The sequence below is a fragment of the Oryzias latipes genome, chromosome 22 (genome assembly GCF_002234675.1).
Source record: "Oryzias latipes chromosome 22, ASM223467v1".
Classification (NCBI taxonomy): Eukaryota; Metazoa; Chordata; class Actinopteri; order Beloniformes; family Adrianichthyidae; genus Oryzias; species Oryzias latipes.
In genome coordinates, this window is record NC_019880.2 from 21,290,929 (window position 1) to 21,301,204 (window position 10,276).

Consider the following 10,276-nt stretch of genomic DNA (forward strand, 5'->3'; position numbering starts at 1 on the left):
ATAGGTGAGGTTAGAAACAGGCTGTGATTGGTTACAACATCTGGATCAAAGGGGAGATTTTTCAGTAAAGTTTTATTACAGCAACCCTGAAATGCAAAGTGTTTTAATGAGGACTGAGGAATCAAACCGCCGACCTGTCTAACCTCTGCTTTACCTCTGATCCACAGCAACCCAATGATCACATTGGGTCACAAGAGGATCCAAGAGACCAGATGAAGAGTGTGTGGACGTCAGAGGGATGAAGAGGACAAAAGTGACCTTAAGGCTACAAACATTTATGCATTTGCCACGTATGAAATGTTGATCTTTGTTACACATATGATACACGTCATTTGTCAATGTGCGCAGATGCGCGTTAAGGGTTTCTGCCGACAGGTCTTTACATGAATTACTATGTATTTTTTACATAGTTTATAGTCAATTATTACAGTAATCTTATGCAATTGTGTGTGCTTTTTGTGAGATGCATACGTAAATGTGTGTCTTTCCACGACCGTTCCACATATGTCGAATAGACTTTTCACGCATGAACCACTGATGTATAACTTTTCTATCACGTTTACGGCGCACATATCACGTTCAGATGACGTAATTGACGCACGAATCTGTAATTGCGTATAAACAACACAATAATCACACGGTTTATGTTCTACGTTGGTTTCCGTGTTCTTTGCGTGTTTATTTGTACTTCTTATTCGTGGTTCATTCCTGATATATGACAATTTCACGTAAAGATCACGACTTTTCTCCCTTTTTGACCGATGTTCATCCGTGTTATATGATGGTAGTGTCTGTGTGAAGAAGCTGTTTACTGAGGAACCAGCAGCTTCAGGATTTGAGACGTTGCTCTGAGGGATCCTCTGGCCGACAGACCTGGGACCGCCAGTCTGGCTGTTGTCCTGGAAGGAAAATTCTTTTTTCCTTCCAAATGAAATGTCCTGAGCTGTGATGTCATGTGACAGACACTTCTGCTTCAGGACGAGACACGAAGGCAACACCATTCATACAATAACGACCGGGAAGTCAGCCGGACCGTGTGTCCCTGTGATCTTCCAGTAAACTCTAACAGGAGGAGCGTCAGCGTCAAAGACGACCACGGTCTGATGAGCGACTGCAGCGTGAAGCTGCTCCTGATTTCAGCTCAGAAAAACAAAGACCGGTGACTTTATTTGACAGTTTCACATCCGATCCCCTGTGGATCATCGTCTTCTGAACGTCAGAGCATCAGAATCCTCTGAATCACATCACCTTCATTGATCATTGGTCATTGATCCAAACATCAGTGAGCTGAAAGCAGCAGAACCAAGCCGGACGGGTCGGTTCTGAAGGCTCTGCTCTGCTCCTCTGTATGGGGCCGGGGACAATTTGGTTTGTTGCCACAGCAACAATGGAGTCCTTTCCTCCCCCACAGTAGCTGCCCCTCGGTTTGGCTGCAGATATATTTGGATGTCGGCTCCTGCGCATTACATCTGCATGAGGAGACATGCAGATGTGGAAAACATGGAGAGGCAGCATGAGACAGCGCCAAATCCCACTGGAACGGATATAGATATGTTCAAGTCCAACAACACACGTAAATATTCCCTCTGCATCTCACTCTTCTATAGAAGAGAGGCTTCAGGGCGGAGGTTTGAGTCCTGTGCGGTTCATTGGGTTGTTTTTTTCCAGAGAAATGTTTCAGAAAAACTTTAAAAAAGGCTGGATGTTGCTGTTCTAGATGAACTGGACAGTTGGTGGATAAACAATTCCCTCCATGTCTGTCCTGATGAGTCTGTAGAGGAAGATGACGACTCTCTATGGAGGTGAAGCAGCGGCATTCAGTGCAAATAAAGAAAACATGAAATATAATAAAACAAGCCAACAAGCGAATCCTTCAGGAAATGAAAGACGGATGGAAGGGAAGTACTGAAACTGTCTGCAGAGCTCAGGTCCAAACATGCTGATCAGTGGGAGGTTCAGGAGAGTTTGGATGATTTCACTTTCTCTTTCTATCACCATGCAGGCTTCAAAAGTTTGAACGGCTAATTTGAACTCTTCAGAAGTGTCTTTATAATCATTGTAATCTTGATTTTATCCCCAGCAGAAGAGGAATTTTCTGTAGAGTTCCTCGATGACGAGAGTTCTGATGGAAAAGAAAGTCTGTTAACCCTTGTGCTATCTTAGCTGACCCCACCCATGCATTCACGTGTTATTCCTACCATGACAAAGGTGGATAAGGGTGGAAAGATTTCATGTAATCCATGGACACCAGTGAAGATCACAAATCATTGAAGAAAAAAGGTTCAGAGCACTGTCCAGTGGGTCTAGATGACCCAACTCTTAATGGTAAAGTGCCTAGGATAGCACAAGGGTTAATTTGGGGATGAGAATGCAGTCTGGAAAAACCTCTGGAGTGTGCAGGCATTCCCACCAGGTGGAGACAAACCTTCTCCTCTGCAGGAGCTCTGAGTTCATCCAGCCTGCCTGATGTGCGCCGAATGGACCGGCGGTCCATGCGTTCTGCTCTGTGAGATGCAGCACTGATGGAAGCAGAACACTGCAGAACCAGAACCAGAAGCAGCGCAGGCTGACGTGTGAAAAACTCCCCGTCTGACTGCAGCCCTGCAGGAAGCTGCACATTCTGCCTGGTCCAGAACCTGCAGGAGCAGTGCTGAGCATCCTCTGGTACTGAGATGCTGCTGTTCACCAGAACCCAACAGGTGCACAGTGTTCAACCACACCTTCACGTGCTCCGACCTTTGATCCTCTGTGTGGGAGTCGTCTGCTTCAGAAGAACTGGTCTCTGAGTTGGAGTGTGGAGGATTTTCCTCACAGCGTCACTGGATTCACTGATGAGCATCTGGAATGTTCTGGATAACATGAATGATAACATTTGGGTTTTCCTTTTGTGTGTTGCTTTGACACAACCTCAGTTGTTAACGGTTACACTTTTGTTGGTAGAGACCGTAGTCTGATGAGCACTGTGGGGCTCCAGGAAGACTTATTATGAGCGAGGTTGTGTAGGATTAGATGTTATCATCTCTCAGTAAACACTAAGGCACAGATGAGACACTGTGGCAGGCAGATGAATGGTGACATCTTTTGGGTTTTCAAGGGGGCGCCCTTCTTCTTCAATGTTTTGCTGATGTGTCTATGACATCTCCAGAGGGTTCAGCAGTGAATCCAAGCGTCCCAGATTCACCCCCATCAGCCACCAGACATTTGGAGGCCCAGGTCAGGTCCTTCCTCTTGATCCACAGCCACTGACTCCCCTTCTCAGCTGCACGAGAGAGGTCCCATCTCCCCGAGTAGCCTGGGTGTTGAGGTAGCCGCAAACCCCCTGCAGCTTACTTCCACTGGGCGCACCTTCACACTCCAGCCTTTCTCTTTGGCGTCTGCTGTGAGTTCAGCGTACCTCAGCATCTTCCATTCATGGGCCTCCTCTACTGCACCCTCCCAGGGTACCCTGAGCTCTATGATGTATGCAAGCTTGAGCGTGGATGACCACAGTACAAGGTCTGATTCTAGGTTGGTGGATGCAATCTATGGTGGAAAGCAGAGTTTTCTGTCCGGGTCCGCCAGCATTTTCCAGTCCAGTGCTCTACCCTGCTGTACTGGTGGTGTTGAAGGTGGCTTGGCCCTCACGGACAAAAGGTGTCAGCTGTCGATGATGAATGATAAAGGGCATTCATGTTTGCTCTCTGTCTTTCCAGCACTGTTGCAAGACACCGTAGCACCAGGTTGTGTCGCCAGGTGTAATGGCCCTGACTGGGGCCAGTCTTGCATCCCACCAACATGTGCATCAATGCTGGGTTGGCCTTTCTCCAGGTGGGTATGCTAGTAGAGACATGGGAGTAGTCCATACTGCATGCACCAGAGCTTCAGTTTACCTCTGTTGATGTTCTGTAGGCAGCTGGCTATGTCCTTTCTGAGCTGCTCTGAGGGAAGCATCATACCAGCAGCCAAGGCTCAAGGGATTGCATTAACCCTTGTGCTATCCTAGGCACTTTACCATTGGGAGTTGGGTCATCTAGACCCACTAGACGGTGCTCTGAACCTTTTTTCTTCAATGATTTGTGATCTTCACTGGTGTCCATGGATTACATGAAATCTTTCCACCTTTATCCACCTTTGTCATGGTAGGGAGAACACGTCAATGTAAGGGTGGGGTCATCTAAGATAGCACAAGGGTTAAAAACACTTTTATAAGTAGAGATTTCTGTCTTTTGGGTTTTGGTCCAGAAGCTTAACTGCCTTTAGAAAGGTTTGCAGTGTTTGCAGAACAGCCAGCATAATAGACCAGAACCGAGCCAACATGAAGGTCATCAAGTCCTTGTCTAAGATTATTTAACGCTTGACCCCTTCAGTGACGAAGCGTTTAAGAACAGGACATCATCTGCATAGAGGATAGTTTTTTCATAACTTTTTGAGTCTTCTTTGTCTGATTATATTTGTTTTGGTAAAACAAACAGACCAGCACAGTAAAGAATGTGAGATGTTTACATTTCTTTTAGGTTACCAGCTTTGTAATGTGCACAAATGTTAAATTCATGTTCTTGTATGAAAAAACTGTAAAAGGATATGTAAAAATTATGTTATGTAAAAACTGTTTTTTTAACCCGTTTAGCAGAAAGATTCGGTTGTAAGGGGACAAACTGGAAGGCCCGGTTCCATCCCGCGTGCAGTTTCCGCTCCATAAAAGGTGTGAAAAGAAGCGACAGAAGCCAGGGCGTCCAGACGACAGCACCGACCATCTTTGAGTCTCAGGCAGCAAAGCAGACTTCAGAACCCAACCTTATCCATCAGCCCAGGTTTTCCCTCCACTGGATGAGCAAAGAACCATGATCCATCCCTTTGGTGGGCTCAGACGCCACACTGTCATCTCTGCAGAGGGGCTTTGAGATAAACCCATGTCTGCTCCTACATGCACTCTGCCTGCAGGACAGGCATCAGTGCACACTCTGCTCCGATTAGATAACGGGCGCAGAAGTGCTTTTCCTGCAGCCCTATTGAGAACAGGCCGAGGAACAATCCAAGGACGGAGTTGAGCGAGTCTAGAACCTGCTTCCATGAGCAGCCCAGCAGCGTGGCGGTACAGGGCACTGACGCCTTTTATTCTGCAGAGCTGGGATCGTGTGGAAGGAGCTGCAGGCATCGGCTCTGTGTTTTGAGGCTCCACACTGACGTTGTTTGTATTGTAAATGTTTTGGAATGCTGTGCATGAGATGAACATCTGACTCATGTTATGCCTCTGAATGACCAGTTTGTTTGGTGGCGACGACGCACGTTGAGCAACACTTGGGACCAAATCCCCTTTATGTAATTAGAGGAGAGAGACGCTGCTCACAGGAGGGAAAGTTCTGTGCGTGTTTGGAAGGTTTAAGGGTTTAAACCGGGTTTGTCGTCCTCATGGCAGTGAGAGGGACTCAGCCTGGGGTTACTAAACTCTGTTAGAGAGCTGTCTTGTAAATAAAGGTTTGTCTTGAAGGGAACAGTTCTCTGTAAACAAAACATCCGATCCTCTGCTCCACAAACCCTCTCAGTGGAGCGATTCTCCTCCAGGAGGCCCGTCAGGGCCACTGCAAGTTTCATCAGAGCGGGGCGGAGAACCTGTGACCTCACACAGGCTGAAGAGACCCTTCAGGCTCCTCCCACATCTCAGGGCACAGCAGCTTTTCTGCATTTCTTCATGTCTAGAGGCCAATGGGATGTTAATGCGGAGAATCTCGCAGCATGGAAACCTTTCCCAGACTCATTCCGACTCAGTGAGCCGGCTGGTGGACCACGGCCAGCCACCTCCTCCACCAATCAAGACGGGCAGACAAGTCCAACCATCTGCCGAAGGGGAGCACTGATTATCCCCCACTGCTCCCCTCACGTCACTTTGCCTCGGCTGGCCCGTGTCCAGACTGTGCCGCAGGAATGCCGGTGCGGGTTAGCACACCAGTGGAGCTGAGTTTTAATGAGCTGGTTTCCCAGGAGACCAAACGGGTCGGAGCGCCGCCAAAAAAACGTGCAAGTGGCCTTTCATCACAACCAGGCCGCTTTCTCTGCTCCTCTCCAAGTGTTAGCTGCTGCTCAGAAGCATTTCCTGCATCAGGACACAGGGAGTGTCCTGTCAGTTCTGCCCTGGGGGGTCAGACAGGTCACACAGGAAAACAAAGGCAGCCAGAGGAGAAGCATCTGCAAGAGCATGAGTCGGACTCCAGCAGATGCATGCAGACACTTTCCTGCCTCCTTCATCACCTCTGCAGGAGCAGCTCTGCTGAAAAAACAAAACAAAATAAAGAGTGGAGAAAATACCGGTCATGCTGGAAAATGAAACCAGTTTTATGTAGTGATTTAACGTATTTCTCCAAAAGCAGCATCGGATGAACCTGCAGACAGGAAACCATCAGGATGAATTTCAGAGGGAGAAAAACTCCAACTAAACACTAAAACTAAAAACGACGGGTGTTGTTTCTTAGTCACCAGAGTTAGAAGAGGACGTGGGATGAAGGGAGACGGGTAACGTCCTCTTGACACTTTATTTGTTCTGAACGGCTTTGAAACCCACATTCACAGGACAACTGCAATGAAGAGATGTCGGCTCATCGTCCCCCCTCAGTGTGAACTTGGAGGTCTGTTGGTTTCTGGTATATTTTCAGCTGAATCCATGAGACCGGCTGTCCGCTGATGCCTGGAGCCACCTTCTAATGTAAAGTCAGATTCACATGCGGATTTTCTTGACATTAAAAGGATTTTATTCATATCTGGAAACAGGCATGAGGTCTCCATAGCTCAGCGGCTCTTCTGTGTGTTTGCTGGACTCAGCAAAGAGACAGCAGAAGGTGGACTGCACCACGGGCTGATGCATTCTGGGGGAACGGAGCGCTCTTTGCTGTTCTGCAACACTTTCAGAGGAACTGCGTTAAAGACTGTGGTCAGACCAGATCAGGTTTCTGGGATCCTGGACCCGGGAGGAGAACGAGCTGTCTTCATCAGCAGCATCATGACGGTGGCCATCACAGACTTTCGTGGAGATTTACCACCCTGCCCTGCATAGCTGCCTCTCTCAGCTGTGTGACAGAAGCTGGTTTTCATCAACACGTATGTGTTTGCAGGTTCTGTAACCAGGAGTCCTTTGGATTTAGAAACACATGAATGTTCGTCCAGAGCTGTGCCAGCATCCCATTCATGAACCGATTACCTGTAATGTAAGAAATGACAGCAGCAATGTTCCAGTCAATGTTTCATGCAGTGTGGAGGATGGAAACTTTCCTCCCTGCAGGCCGTCACGGCCACAAACTGGGTCAGCGCAGCACGATTAGGACTTTTCCTCTGAAGGGCCCCCACTGCCGCAGCTATGAAGCTCTGTTCCCATGACGAGATCTAGGAATGGTTCATCTCCGTTCTGCTCCGACCAGCAGCTGGAAGGAGAACATGTGTGACCGCGATGTCTTCAAACACCAGGACGAGTTTCAAAATAACAAACACACATAGATGCCATCCAGGGATGGACCGCTGTGTCTGCATGCTTTCCTGATGTCCAAGCACCACTCATGACTGATTACCTGCTTCAGGTGTGTCCAGCCAATTAGAACATGTCAGAGCAGGGCATGATGGGAAACATGCCTCAAGTCGAGGATTGACCCGCTCTGTCACTAGTTACTCTGTAAAAAATCCTGTAGTACTTATTTATAAATCCTTAACCAGGGATCAAAATATATATATATTTTTTTTACAACAAATGCACCTAAAGTAAACCAGATCTTTGATTTGGCAGCTTGATTTTCCTACATTACAATCTGCCTTTTCTTTACATTTTCTGTTACTTTTTTAAACCTGTCAGTCGTTTCTCTGTCACACTGACTGTATTCACTTGTCTGGAGTTTTTGCAGCTTCCTTTTATGAACATTCAGGTGGTCCGGCACTGACGGAGCAGCTGATGCTCCTCCAAACACACAGTTTTAAAAGGACTTGCACCTTTTAGTGAATTAAAAAAAGAGAGGCTGATTGGAATTAGAGGAGCAGCAGAAAAGGTCCTGAAGCCTTTACAGCAGAGACTCTCTATGAAACGCTTTATTCTAAGCCGTAAGTCTGTTGAGCTCCTCCCCATCTCATGTAAATAAAGCTTAAAAGGGGATAAATTTAGCCTCAGGTCTGCAGAAGGTTTTGCTGAGAGCTTCAAGCGGCCTCTGCTGCAGTGTTGAGTTTCACCTCACTGACATGAGAGCAGAAAGCCGTGCCCTTTCATCAGCAGTTATTGATCTTCATGAATCCATCCGAGCTGCCGCTCCGACGTCCGCTGGCACTCGTGTAAGAGCTTCCCTCCAACCGCCAAACGGCAGCGTGGCTTTGCTCCTCTCAGCCTCTAATCTGATCAGGACCAATTTTCTCATCCACCTCTGGCTCTGCTTTGGACGTCCCGCAGGATGAAGGATCTCTCAGAGGCTTCCAGAGGGCACGGAGGGTCAAACCAGGAAAAGAACACACAAGTGACAACAGTGCAGAGCCAGAGAGCTCAGAGACGAGCTCCAAATTCACTTTCATTTGAGGGTTCTCCTGTCTGGAAAACCTCTTTTTTATATCAAACTCTCAAATTAACAATCCTTAAAAACCCATAAAAAGAATCAGATCTTTGAGCTTCTTTAGCAAAACTGCAGATATGTGTCTTTAAAACGGAGCTAACTGCCATCTTGGTGCCCCTCTGCCTCAGCGGGCCGCACTGCTGTCACGTGAGCGCTCCTCTCAGGCCGCCATGCCTGCAGGACATCAGCGCTCAGATCAGGAGTTCAGAGGACAAGCGGATTAAGCGGCAGGATTTCCAGCAGCTCAGAGCTGCTATTCCCGTCCAGAATGACGCTGCTGCTCTTAAGGCTGCCCGAGAGGCTGAGGGATCCAGCGTTTGCCCCTTCCACTCTCACAGGTTCATCTCATCACACCCTCAGTTTGCACCTGAAAACAACACCTGGGGAACACGGACATTTGAGAGTTCAAGGTTCTTCTGCCTGAACCTTTGACCTCGGCCACCAAACCCGATCACCACTCACGTCTAAATTAATAAATATAACGTTAAAAAAAAACACCTGAAAGTAGAAGTGAAATCCTGATGAAAAAAGGCTGTGAATCTGCCAAACCATCACACCTCCACCTCTGTGCTTGAAGCTGAGGTGTTTCTGCTGGTTTTTTGATCAAACATGGACACTAAAACCAGAAACGTGCAGCGGTCTTTCTCCAGACTTTCTGTGGTTAATTTGGATCACTGAACCTCAGCCACACGTCATCTTCAGGGAAGGTGTTTTCCTGAGATTTTCTGTTTTGTGATGACCATAAATATTCACAAGAATCAAATCAGTTTCTTGGAGCATTGCGGGTTATTTACTGAGATTCTGTTCGGAGCGGTTCTCCTCATGAAGATGTTCTGTTGGCACAAACAGGTAAACGTATTTGACCTCTTGTTGCTGTTTTCTGTCATCAGTCCGGAACTGTCCAGAGCAGAAACCAGACAGGTCCTCGGCTTCCATGGAGAGACGATCCGTTCTTCACGTTGACGAACCTGCAGGAAGCAGCAGTGCGGCGGCGCCGCGTGTTCTCGTTGCCATGGTAAAACGATGCTCTGAAAGGCCAAAGGGACTGAAAGGTTTAATCAAACTGCGGTTTCCTGACGGGTCCGACGTCGCGCTCCAACTTAAGACAAACAATATGTCTTTTTCTTGGGGCGGGGTAGTGGTTTTTTAAACACCTTCATGTTTTTTGACGTTTATTGAGACGGTTTGTTCCATCATCCTCACGTTCAAGACTCTCCTGCCCAACAAGAGGACGCTTTGATTTGAACTACATTTTGTGTTTGAGCGGCTTGTTTGCGACCGCCCTGCAGAAATCAGACTTCAGGCGGTTCTGTGGAAGCTTTTTGGTCTCCAGTTGAACGTCCACACAGGCGGCTTCAGCCCGACGGGATGAATCAGAGCCCGCCGCCCACCTCCCTGACAGCCACTCTTACTCATTTTCCTCCTCTCCTCCTCCTCCGTCTGCCAATGGAGCAGCCAGAAACTCCTCAGAGCATTTCTGTGATTCAGCCAGATCCTCCGCTCCCTTCACTGCTGGGGGGCCGGCGGCGGCACGCAGCACAAGCAGAAACACCGCGTCCTGTTCTGCTGCCAGCTTTTTATAATCCAGCGCCTGGATTACGTGATAACCTGCTTCTCACATGCAGCAGAAAGCACAGGCTTGGTAAGGGACATCTGTTCATAGACATCTTTCCCATAATGCTCTGCTAATTCGGACTAATGAGAAGACTCAGATTAAACTTCCCATC